Source organism: Rousettus aegyptiacus, unplaced genomic scaffold (assembly GCF_014176215.1).
Source record: "Rousettus aegyptiacus isolate mRouAeg1 unplaced genomic scaffold, mRouAeg1.p scaffold_m13_p_17, whole genome shotgun sequence".
Classification (NCBI taxonomy): Eukaryota; Metazoa; Chordata; class Mammalia; order Chiroptera; family Pteropodidae; genus Rousettus; species Rousettus aegyptiacus.
The window spans coordinates 19,267,768-19,281,266 of record NW_023416292.1 but is presented as its reverse complement, the minus strand read 5'-3'; the positions used below and the strand labels follow the sequence as shown (position 1 = coordinate 19,281,266).

The window sequence follows — 13,499 nt, the reverse complement described above, 5'->3', positions numbered from 1 at the left end:
AGAGGCTCCTCTGGGGCCTGCAGTTAATATCGTAATTAAAAACAGTCTTCTTAAACTTGCTTCACTAAAGCTCCATTCCTTCCACCCCCCATTGTAGTACTATTGTCATACGAATTACATCTTTATGCATCACACTCCCATGAACACAATTTTATAATTATCGCTTTATGCAGTTCTTTGAAAGGAGATAGAAGAAAATTACCCCCCCCCCAAAAAAAACATTTATACTGTCATTGATATTTGCCTATGTACTTTCCTTATGCTCTTTAATTTTCTGTGTGGATTGAAGCTACTATTCCAGGATCTCTTTAACTCAGCCCAAAAGGACTTCCTCCCATTACTATTTCTCCTGTAGGTCTAATAGCAATTAATTCTCTCCATTTTTGCTTATCTGAAAATATCATATTTTCTCCTTTATTTCTAAAGGAGAGTTTTGCTGCATATCAAATTCTTATTTGAAGTCTTTTCCTTTCAGTACTTTGAACATGTCCTACTGCTTTTTGGTTTGCATAGTTGATGATGAAAAGTCAGCCATTAATCCAGCTACTAATCTCATTGCAGATCCCTCACATGTGATGAGTCATTTTTTTTCTTGTCACTTTTTAGATTCTTTGTCTTTTTACAGTATGACTATGATGTGCTAATGTGCGTAGGTGTGTATATCTATCTTTGAGTTTATACTAGTTGGAGTTCGTTGGACTTTTTTGATTTGCTGATTAAAGTTTTTTGTCAAATTTGGAAAGTTTTCTGCTATTATTTTTTCAAGTATTTTATGTGTCATTTTAACTCTAGCCCCTCCTTCTGGAGAATCCATCATGTATATGTTGGTATTCTATGTAGTGCCCCACAAAATTTAGATTTCTTTTTTTCTGTCTGTCTGTTAGACTGGATATCTCAATCTCAATCTTAATTTATCTATCTTAAGGTTTTAGATTCTTTCTGCTATTAACTCAAATCCACTGGAAATCCCTTCATATAATATTTTATTTCTGTTATTGTACATTTTTATCTCTTGAATTTCTATTTGTATTTCCCTTCTCCCATAATTTCTGTATCTTTATTAGTATTTTCCATTTGGTTGGCAATCATTTATACTCTTCTTTAATTCTTCAGATATTTCTATTAATTTTTAAACATATTTATAATAGCATATTTGAAGTTTTTGTCTATGAAGTCCCACATTTGGGTTTTCTTAGGAACACTGTCTGTTGACTATTGGTTTTGGTGTGTTTGGGCCATGCCATCCTGTTCCCTTGTGTGTATTTTAATTTGTGTGTGTGGGGAGGGGAGAGGTGAATATTAGGCATTTAAAATAATATAATGTGGCAATTACGGAAATTAGATTCTCTTGTCCCCTAGTTTTTTTTGTTATTATTGTTGTTGGTGCAACTCCTATTTGATTATTAACTTTCCTGGATTAATTCAGTAAAGTCTGGATTCTTGGTTGTGTGAGGTCCCTGTTGTCTCTGTTATGTAGCTGAATGATCAGCTAAGGTTTGAGTGGAAATTTCCTTAAATGTCTTGAATCAGTACATCTCCCATTCTTCATTGGGAGGTTTTGAGTGTGTGTTGGGCAGGCCTTCATCATGCCGGAAGTTTACTGTTTACTCTGCCTTAGCTCTTTTTTTCCTGCTCATGCACAGCTTCTAATTCAGAGTCGAGAGCTTAGAGCTTTGTTATACCTTTCTTAGGCACGCACATGGTCCTAAAACTAGCAGAAACCATCTCTGAAGGTTAAAGAAGAATATAAATGATTGCCAACCAAATTTTCTGTAATAAAAATACAGAAAGCATGGAAGAAGGTGAGACACAAATATAAATTGAAGAGACAAAAAGGACGATAACAGGAATAAAATGTTTCATAGGTGGTCCAGGCACCGTAAGGTCCTCAGATGCTGGGTAGAGAATTCCCATGTGAGAACTGTTGCACAGGAACGTGAGGGAACAGGAAGCCCAAGTGTCCGGTCTGAAAGGGGCAGTACGGTGGTAGTAAGCAGGTTTGGGGCAACACTGGAACACGAGATGAGAGGGGAGACCATTTGCTTAACTTTACTGCTAGTTGATGATCCTTTTCTGAGTACCTACCACATACGTCAAGCTGGGGTAGATCCTGTGTGGGTGGGAAGACTTGGATAGCAGAGAGAGATTAATTTGGGTTCGAATCATAGTTTCTCCACTTTCTATCCAGGTGATCTAGGATAAGATATTTACATTTTCTGTAATTCAAGTTTCTCATTTGTAAAATAGGAACCACAGTGTAATGAGTTAACCCAATGTTAAAGCATGTAGCATAGCGCCTGATTCACAAATAAATTTTATTCCTTTTTCCCTCTCATGTGATATAGACTTTTCTCAAGGAATTTGTGGTTAATGGTAGGGCACGAGAATGGGAAATGCAGAACTTAAAGACCATGCATAGTTAAGAATGAAATGACACGGTCAGGTTGGTATGGAGAGGAACAACATAGCTTGTTTTTCAATTGCTGTCCTTCCCTTTCTTTTGCTAAGAAGTTATTCACATACCGCCCCCCACAAAGGACTCTAATCAATTAACCATAGCTGCCAAGATCTGTGAGGCTACTTAAAATTTATGCAAGGCTACATTATCGAAGTCGTTTAGCTTTGGTTCATTTAAGAGACAGGTCTTGGGTTCCCTAGTAAAAAAACAAAACAAAACGAAGTTGTGTTGTTCTGGATACTTTGGCAGCCTGTTCTTTAACATCTTGAATTCCCAAAAAGAACTTTTACTTTTTGAATTTCTAATTTTACACTATAGCTTCCCCCAGTATTGGTATCATATCATTGTTCTACTAATGTTCAATACCATTTACTGAGAATTGGCTAGAAATATTAGCCTTTTCCCCCCTTATTGATCTCTGCCTTTGTTTCTATACTTGATTTTCCAAAGCTCTATTTAGTGGTCACTGAGACTTACAAATGTGAGTATATGTGTATGTATAAGTGTGTGTTAGTGTATATCTATAATGTATAGACATAAATATGCACAAATGTTACACATATATAAATTAAAAATATGTATTATATATTTATGGCTAACATATAGTTCATCATTAAGGAATATAACTTTTTATAATAGTCACTGCATATCAGAATTCAAGTAGTTATAATGAGAATGCAATTTGGCAGAGAGAAACTATAAGGAAAGGGGAAATAAGAAGAGGAAGAGAAAGTTGGCTATTCTATAATTTGGTCAGCCTTGTCCTTCGTAACCTGCTAAGGCTTTTGTGTACTCCTTTTCTGTAGTGAATACACTTTCCTGGGCTCTTGCTATACACCAGTGTTGGTCTACAAAATCTCTAGAAGAAGCCAAAATAGGTCTGAGATAAAATCCAAAGGTATGAGTAAAGGAAATGTAATAATTATAACAGGTTCATTCTAAATAAGAATGTAGAAGTCAAACTTTATGTAATTTTAGAGGGGCAGAAGAATAAGAGTAAGGGAGTGGAATTCTAGAAGGGGGAAAGGCTTTAAAAGGAGGGGGAGGTGGGAAGAAGATGGAAAGAAGGCAGTAAGAACAAATACGAATGAGTAATTCCCAAAGGAAAGCACATACAGAAGTCAAATTGTATGAGTAAGAACAAATGTGTGAAATAAAGATGGGATGAACGAATAGGGGAATGGGGAATGTACAAGGTAGGAGCAAAAATGGGAACCTTTAAAAAATGGCAAGAAAGGAGAAAAGCATAATAGTGTTCAGTTTCGAAGGAATGGATGAGGAAACAATGGAAGGTCAAATGATGGGAAAAAGTGAAGACTGGGAGAAAAATGGTCATTAGGTTATGGCAACAAGAAAGAGAAAGAAAATGAGGCTATGCCTTTGACACCTGATCTGCATGAAGTAAAGCTGAGATCGCAATTGTTAGGTTATAAAGCGAGGTCAAGGACTCTCAGGGGAGAGATGCTGGGGGCGCCTAGTATCTGTTCCTGTTTCAGCTCTTCCAAAAGGTCTACTTTTGTGCAAGGATCTCCCCCGACCTTTCTTTGCAAAGTAGCAGTATTCCAACACACATGCAGCAAGGTGCTCGTGGGATAGAAGACCTTGTAAGAATAACATATGCAACCTAGAGGACCGTGATTCACAGCACCCGATGAAAACACACACACAAAAATCACAAAACAAGAAAACCTAGAGACCCGTTCTAAAGCTCATTCACAGGGCCCATTTCTTCATCTCATCTATGTATACAAATGTGAAAAATGTGACCAAATTTTAAGTAATCTGTTATCCATCTTCCCTCCTAGAGAAAGACTACTGTTTTCGTTCAACAGCAAATAATCATTGAACAGATATTTAATTTACTATACACCAGATATGTACTCTAGGCACTGGGGACGTGATCAGTAAACAACAGGAGAGTAGAATTCACCTTTATCCTCCAACTCGTGTCTCTTCAGTTGTGTACTCAGTTCGGGGGACAAGGAAGAGACCGTGGCGGTGCTGACATGGTGACGATGGAAGGGTGATTGCACAACAGCCCCGCTAACCCCTTCTCATTAAATCAAAGCCCCAGCCTGACCAGATTCTGAGTAGGAGATCGAATTTTTCTGCCCCAGGGCCTCATGCTCGATTTTGCCACATTCAGGGTGTCTGTGACCAGAGCTGTGCAGTGACTCAGAGCAGCAGCAGCAGGGGGAATAAGGAAGTGGTACCATCCACGGCGGTCTGCGGAGAGTGTTAGGAGGGCCCGATCGCTCATCTGTTTTCAGCATGTCCCTGTCGGGCTGGAACGGAGGCAAGTCGGCCTGGCTCGCACTGGCTGCCTCTTCACTCAGAAACCAAGAGCTTGGGGATGGACCAGGGCGCGTGCGAGTGTGTGTGTGTAGAACACATCCCGCACCTTGGGTTTCCAGCACTCACATTATTAACAAAGTTGGTCTTGGCTCCCCTTGATGCTCATTTAAATGAACTAAGGTATTAAAAAAAAAACCCAAAAAACTGAAACTTAGCATGATCCTGACACACAGGAACACTCAGTTATGTCGCCCATGTGTGACACCAATAAAGGGTTTCGCGGTGTGACTTTTCGCCACCTCTGTGTTCTCGGCTGGCCACCTCCCTTCTGAACCTCAGCTGAGGAGGGACCCTACCGTTAAGAGATTTGTTTGCTGTGACATTTGCTATTTGTTGCTGGCTCACTGTTTCGATGAGGCAAGTGTCATGCTAAGGTCTGTAGGGGCAGTAGACCATGCATTTTTTGACACCATTACTCATCTCTCTCATGGAGAATGTCACTCAGTGTCACTTCCCTCATTTTGGGGGTGTATTAGAGCTGCCTAAGTCTGTGTCATCACTTGTGCGGCAAGCGGCAACCTTCAGAGGCTCAGAGAAGGGTGTGGGGGTGACGCCTTGCTTTCTCTCCCCTCCTTTGCAGTGTTTCTGTGCCCATGTGAGCCCTTGAAGTCGCCATATCTGTTGAGAAGCCTGACAGACTTTTTTTGTACTCCAGCCTTGTGGTGGGCGACATCTCACTTCTTTTAGATAATTTGAGAACATTGCTGGGCTGTAAAAGGTTCCAGAAGGTGAACTGTTGTTGATTTCAGTTTCTGCCCATTACTCTGTGAAACTATGGCACGGGGTAAAATTCCTCAGTTTTGTTTTCTGTGTTTCAAGGCCTTTCCATCTTTCCCCCCAACACTTTAATGCACAAGAGGGCCTTCTTTCTGAACGTGGATTTGAGCGTAAGTTGAAGCTACATTTTCTCTTTAGATTGAGAGAGATGTTAAAGGCACCATTCATTTCGGCCCGGGCACAGTGCCTGCCGCAGTGATTGCCCACTTTTGCTCAGGTTGGGTGGCTTCTGGGGCCGGCTGTGTCTGAGGAACACGGGGTGAAAGCAGGTTGCACGGATTCTCTGCCGGCGTCCTCCCCTGCACCGGACGCCGGGTGGACACTGCAGCCCGGGCCCTCGCGCCTCCAGGACGCCGGTTGTCCCCTTCCTTGCAGCATCGTCAGGGCCTGGGGTGCTGAGGAGCACACTTTATGAAAGGCCGTCTCCCCTGAAGACGTCCTCATCTGTTATTGGATTCCGTACCGTGTCTATGTTCTGCTCGTGCAGGGCTGTCGTCCAGCGGGCTTTCTGTCTGTTTCCTATCAGGTTCAGGTGAGGCCTGCCCGCGAGGCAGTGTGACGCAATGCAGGCGGGGTGACACAGTCCCGCCCCTGCCACTCCCTGCCTCTGCCTCCGCCGCAGCAACATGGGAGCCACAAGCGCCAGCGTCAGAGACACAGCCGAAGCTCAGAAACACCCACGTCCACTTCCCCGACAGCTCTGTGTCCCTGAGCGATGACTTCTGTCTGTCAGCCTCGGCTGGGCCTCGTAGGGATGTTTGCCAGGATCAGATGAGGTAGAATATTTCAAAATTTAGCACTACACCTAGCTCATAAGCAGTGTGCAATAAATGACAGTTACAGTTTTTAGCATGTCACCTTTATATGAAGCGCCCCAAAGTTACAGCCTGTGACCCCACTCACCTTTGAGACCTTGGTCCCACGCAGACTTGCTCTCTCCTCTCTTCTCCGCGTCTCCGTCATGATTTGCTGGGCACTCGCTGTGTCAGGAGCGATATGCAGAGCACATGGAATCCCCATCTCACTCCGTTAAGTCCCTGCTGAACTGTTTCCTTCTCGCTGAAGCCATTTTAACCCTGTTACTTAACATCGCAAACTACACCTTCACCCTGGGCTTCCAATCCCCTCACCCCCGCGCCGCCAGGACTCATCTTCCAGTGTACCGCATATTTACTATGTTTAATTGTTATTTCTTTATTTTTTGTTTAAATCATCCTTGGGAATATAAGTTCCAAAAAGCCAGGGAATTTTCATAAATCTCTTCTGGCACATAGTAGGTGCACAATAAGTATCCATTTAACACATGTGTGAATGGTATGGATTAAACAACAACACAAAAAAATGTGTGACCATAACAACCTTATTTTACAGATAAAAGAATGGATTCTGATAAGTTACGTAACTTTTTTTTTTTTTTTTTACAGAAAGGAAGAGTTGTTTATTCATTAACAGTAATTGTCTTTTTAGAAGTTATGTAAAGCAGCTAAGGAGATAGCTGATAGGCTTTGGAGTCTGGATTTGAATTAATCCCAGAGCCCAATCTCTTGATGTTTTCCTCTATCATCCTTATTACCTAAGAACACTTGGAAGTTTTCAAGGGATATTGTTTATATGTTCAAAAAATAATCCCAAAACAAAAAAACCCCTCTCATTTTTGTCAGGTAACACAACTAGTGAGTGCTCTCAGGTGACAGAGTTAGGTGGGGTCTGTGGAGGAGAAGTCCTCACTCTTCTCTGTGTTATTCCCTTCCGACGCACCCCAAGAGGTGATGTTCATGGCCTCACATTTCCCAGAGGAAAAATGACAGAGAAAAGCAAAATGATGAAAAGATATTATAGAACTGATTTTTATATCCTAAGAAAATGAACACCTTCCAAGAACTACCTTAGAATAGATTCTCAGTAGACAGGTTTCCCATTTTACCATTCCTTTTGAGCTCACACACCTTTGAAAAATATAATTTCAAATGCCCTCACTTGTACAAATTATCATGTTAACTTGTGGCAGGCAATACGGGCATTGCTAAAGATTTGTTTAGGAGCAAAGATCTGGGCATATCGCTCCATTTCGTCAAGCTGTTGCACTTAGAGTCTTTTAGAAATTCCATCCTTGAGTGTGGATGAAAATGTAAAGATTGTGTATGAATTTTTTTTTGTCTGATAAATATATATATTCACATACATACATGTACATACACATATGTATTATACATATGGTCCCTCTTATATGCACAAGATATTCATACACAAGTTAAAATAAAAAGACATTTTGAAATATTAGGCAAGTCACCTTTGATCTCTTCGCCTGTTCCTTACGGAGCTGGGGCTGTGAGGTGTCTTCTCTGGGACCTCACCCAGAATCCGCTTGGGGACAGAAAATGAGAGGTCTGCTATTCTCAGGGCAGGCCACATGGTGGCGCAGTGACTCCTCCCAGAAACGGTGCCCAGCTTCCCTGAAAACGAAATGACTACACCCTAAGCTGAGTTATTCCAGCTGCTTGACCAGTTCGGTCGGTCCGCTCCTGGTTTCTGGCGAGAGCAGAAAGTTCATAATTTTCCTGTACGTGAAAATGTTGTTAGGATTCTGCCAAAGGCAGTGCCAGTGCATGTGATTTTATTCCTTTCTGGCCTTATGACAGAAAGAGGCCCTTGACACTGAGCTGTGTGTCTGTGAACTGTTTCTCTTGTTCTCTTCAAAGCAGTCAGTTGAATAATGACCACTAGGTCATCGATTGCCTGTGTCGTCCTCCTCTCTCTGTGAAGTAGCTAGCACCTCATGATTTATTCGTCCACTCTTCAGCTCGTCGTGATTTGGAGCCCACGCTCTCTTCTAAAGGTCGCCATGAACTTTATGTGGCCAAGCCCGAGGACACTCTCAGCCTTTATTTCCAACTGACCTTTAACATGGCCTCTCCGCTCCCCTCCGCTCCCCCGCCCCTTCCTGCAATCCTCCTGACTCTTTGACGCCCCTTTCTGGTCCTTATGGACTCTTACCTTTCTGCGTACCCATAAACCCCCAGTGTACCCCCGGATTCTGTCCCAACCCCAAGTGTCTGTTGCTCGCTGTACACGCTGTGTTGGGGAATCCCATCGCTATCATTGTTCTCTCAGTGGAACAATGATCGACACCAAATTTTATCTTTCGCTTTGACCTCATACGAGGTCTTCAGTTTCACATGTCCCATGTGAGTCACAGACTCAACGTGGACAGAATCTGTCCTCACCGTCATCCTCTGATCATCAGTCCTCCCCGCAACCCCACAATGTGCTGTGGCTCTTTTGTTTCTTCCTTACGTGCTGGCACTACAATCCGGTTGCCCAAACCAGAGACTTTGGGGGGTCACGTGAGTCTTCTCATTTACCCGAACTTTCCATGTCTAGGCAACCGGTGAGATCTAACGCTAAAAGCTCTTCAATATTTTTTCAAATCTATGTCTTTAGCCCTATCCCTAATATTAGTCTCCTCTTAAAGGTTCTCCGCATTTTTTTTTTTTTTTTTTTTTGCCTGGAGTATTGCAGTAGATAGTCTCCTTTCTCCTGTCTTCTGTAGAGAGAATACTCTATAGAACCCAATCATTTAACCTCCTTGCTTAAACGTTGTTAGTGGCTCCTTGTCACTTCCAGATCAAAGAGCAATATTCTTAGGAATTTATGACACCTGCGAGGCTTACCCCCTCTGCTTCCTGTCATGCCTCTCGCCAGCCTTTGCTTCCATCAGTCTGCGGTCCTGCTCTAATCTCACACCCCCTCCCCACCTTTCTGTGTCTTCATAGCTCTTACTCATCTTTTCATCTTCTCATCACACCATCTCCCTTCTGGAAAGTTTCCTCGAACCCTTAGTTGGATGAAATGCCCCCCTCTTTTTACCCTCGCGGCACTGTTTACCTGTAACTTAGAACTTCCCATATTTTAATGAAGTGATAGATTTATGTGTCTGTCTCTTCCAGTGGGATAAGCTCCTTGAAAGGAGGGCTCCATGCATTCATTTTTCTTGTCCCCAGTTCCTAGCACAGGGCTTAGTGAATAATGAGTATTCAGTAAAGTTTCGTCAAACAGGATTTAAGGTTGTTGAAGCTAAGAGTCCTTGAGGGTGCTCTGGGGAGTCTGCTCCAGTTCTAAGAAAACTGAACTATGGTTTTAGTCGGGGCCAGCTTCCTGGAAGAGAGAAGACTTGAGCTGTGCCGTGAAGAGTTTGGTGTATGGGGTTTGGACTACGAGAGAGAAGTGAGGGTTGTCACCAGGCAGAATTGAATAAGCAAAGACGAGAAGGCTTGTGTGGGGGACAGTGCAAAACAGCCTGAGCAGACATTGTGTTTCTGACGAGGAGTGGTGGGAAATGAGGTAAGATAAGTAGAATCAGCTTATTAGACACTTCCAGCGAGGGGCTGGTGAATTTAGGGCTTGTTTCCATAGGCAGAAGGAAGCACCTGAGATTCTTGCATAGAGGGGTGACATTTTCAGAGTCATTCAGTAGGAGGAGTAATAGGGCACGAGACACAAAACGAATTGAAGTTGGAAACAGACGGGGATCAGTGAGGCCAGTAGGAGGTTATGGCAGTTCAACAGGTGAATGTGAATAGCAACTGTGGGCAAAAATGAAAGAATTAATTTTGAACCATTAGAGAAAACATTAACAAGAATTAATTGCACATGGCAAGAACAGAGACTGAAGAGTCATGATGTTTTCAGTGAAACAGCAGAAGCTGGGGATACGATGAACGAAAGAGGGAAATTGGAATGGAAGAATGGTTTGTGGGGCAGCAGCTGACTTTGGTTTGACATCTCTGAGATGATGAAATGTCTCGACGTTTCATGTTAACTAGGTGTGCCGAAGGGGTGCTGTATGCGTTTGCGAGAGTGGGATACACTAATGAAATCTTAGTGAAAAGGGTTCATCAGGCAAGTGAAACCATGTTCTTGGGCATATAAGGGCAACTGAGTCAGGGATAGTATATAGATTTAGGAATGATTGGCTCAGTGTTGTGAAAACTGTTGAACTCCTGAAGGCAGAGATATAGGGAGAGAAAGGCAGAGGGCCAGGAGTGAGCTGTGTGCGGTTCCTCTTTAAGGTAAACAAACAGAAGAGCCTTTGAAAGCCAATGAGTGTGTAAGGTCAGCTAGGTACAGATTTGTTGCTCTGAGTCTAAATAGAGCGTAGCTCAGTTGCATGCCCCGAAATAGATAACACTTGTTTATGCCAATCAGAAAGCAATCATGAAAAGCTTTTTTTCAACACACATAGCATGAAAGTAGCCTGAATGTATGAAAGCTTTTCTAGGCCAATAAGAGAAAACCGAATATTCCAGGAGAAAAATGAGCAGGAAGCATAAGCAGGAAATTTCTAAAAGCAATACAAAATTCCAAGAAACACGCACTGGAAATAAAATATAAAATCAAATAATCTGATATGATTTTGTTGCTTAGCAAATTGGAAAAATTATATTTTTGGAAAAATTTTAATTGAGAAATGATTCCCAGAGTTAGCAACCATATGGGAGATAAGAGCTTGGTGGAAAAGTAAACTCATATACACCTTCTGGAAACAATTCAGCCGTATTGATCACATTTGACCCAGTGATTTGGTTTAGAGAGTTCTTCAAATGTAAACAAAGAATAATTGCTTGGCACCAATATATCCATATAAAAGTATTCATTTCTGCTTTGCTTATTAGTTATATAAGGTATAACATAAACTGTTTCTAGCTGACCTGAATAGTTATTAAAATTATTGTATGCATTGAATTGCTTTTGACCTTTATCCCAAATATCTTATGGTAACGTTCTCTTCATTGTAATTGATTTTCTTATGTTAAGCTCTCACACATGGATTGTCTACACACGGCATTTCTATTGATTAATTTACAGCGTTTAGTTTTGCTCATTTACAGTTGCACTGCTCCTTCCAAATTCTCTGCCCGCCTCATTGTTGCGGAGTCTCCTTTCGGGGTGTCAGAGTGTCTGGTCTCTGCTGACTGTGTCACAGACATGCCTTTTACAGTTCAGCAGCGTGTCTTGTGCTCCGGTTGATTGCACAAAAATCAATGATTTCTGTGCTTCTTTAAACTCTTAAACCTTTGAAAAAGTAAGCAGTGGTTCGGAAATGCAAAAAAATACTTTAAACTGTCAGAAATGCACTCAGTTTTTGCAAGCCTTTTTATACTCCAGATTACATTAAAAATAGGTGACTTGTTTATCTTTACATGTTGTGAAAATTCTAAATCTAGATTCTAAAACACAATTGGGAATACATACTTAGAGGCTTGTACAATTCTTTATAAGCCGTGCATGAGCCCGTCCACTGCCATTATCAATGCTTACAAAGAAATTAGTTAACACTAAATTCTAGCATTTTCCTTTGCTGGGGTTATCATGTGCCAACCATTCTGTCCTTTCCAAGAACAGAATGATTGGCACATGATAACCCCAGCAAAGGAAAGTTATTGTGTTTTTTCTATGAAATGACAAATTAAACAGATAGATGACAGATAGAATGATAGGTAGATAGATGACAAATATTTGGAGACATTGGAAGATTGGTTAAATAAATTATGCATACATAATAAAATAGATTATTTTACTTTTCTAATAAATGCTAAATCCAGTAAGTCACTGTGGTTATTAGCTATCGTCTGTTGGATCATTTTTGGTCTCTTGGACATTGCCATGAACCGGGCTGGGTGGTGGGATAGGAGAAGCCCGGTTATCAGTCAGGAGGCATATTTGAACCGGCTAAGTGTTCAGGTTCAGGTTGAGTTTATACGGAAGTCTTGTACCACTGCCTATGTTTACTAACCTGGTTTTCTCTCCCTGAGGCAATGACATGTGGTTAGCACGTTGCCAAATGCATCTTAAAACGGCATCATTATTTAGTGCTGGCGGGAGCGGGAGCCTGTAGCTTATCACGAAGCTTATCTGAAGTGTTGCTGTAACTTACACAGAAGTGTGTTCTTGTTCACAGGTGTGCTGGGAAGAGGAAAGATTGCAAACCACTGATCTCCTGTCTCAAGGACAATTCGCGGGACAATCCTCGTTGTTGGAGACGCCTGCGAGAGCCCGTTCCAGGTCGATTCTGCACCTCTCATAGGAATAGAGGTAAAGACGTTCATTCCACAGTGTATCAGTTTTCTTATCTCTCAAATGGCATGCAGTTTCTGAGCGTTTGCTGCGTGATTAATGCCCGTATTTGGCCAGAGGTTCAGGGTTGCAAATCCGTGAGTTCTGCGTGGCCATAGCCACGTCCCTGGGATGGTACCAAGAGAATTATAGCCAAGGAGGTCCTGGGGAGGCGAAGCCTGTTCTGCATCTTTGTAAGAACTAGGCCCCAAACCCTGACGGTGTGACTCGTTGAGTTAATTAGACTCCTCTTTGCCTGAGCCCCCAACAAAGCGGACTCCGCCCCCTGCCGCTTCTCTAGCCCCATCCAGCCCTGGCGCCTGTGCCATCCCATTCTCAAGACCAGGGGAAGCCAATCGAGGAGGCACAAGGTGGGGAATGTCTTCTCAGGATCTAGCATGTGTGTGGCTTAGCCTCCAAGCCCAGGGTGACATCTTCAGCCACGTAGGGGAAAGAGTTGCTACCGACGTTTGGGGCTTTAATTTCTTTTTTATATCAAGAGTTTTTAGTTCCTGTTATTTTACGACTGTTAATGTTTTTGAACTTAATCCAAAAAGGATGGGTGGGAGACGTAGAGAGGAAAAGCCAGTGTGTAACCGTTGAGAGACAGGATGGAGGCAGGCGAGCACAGTGGTTAGGAGAGCAGATGCCGGCGCCAGATGACCTGGATTAAAGTCCTGTTTCTGTCACGTCATTATTTAGTCTGTTTTCTCATCTGTGAAGTGGGGATAATACTACATGGCTCGTGAGAATTAAATTACTTAACAGAGGTCAAGTCCTTGTGAAGCATACTAAG

The 13,499-nt window shown here is 42.2% G+C and overlaps 1 long non-coding RNA gene across 2 annotated transcripts in view; it reads left to right on the top strand.

The window, feature by feature from the left end:
* The window catches only part of LOC107512055, a 264,559-nt gene that overhangs the window by 43,208 nt on the left and 207,852 nt on the right, over nucleotides 1-13,499 (top strand). For both annotated transcript variants that reach the window (XR_001597192.2, XR_004955167.1), the window contains exon 2: nucleotides 12,549-12,682. This is a non-coding gene — a long non-coding RNA (uncharacterized LOC107512055). The remainder of the gene's footprint in view (nucleotides 1-12,548; nucleotides 12,683-13,499) is intronic.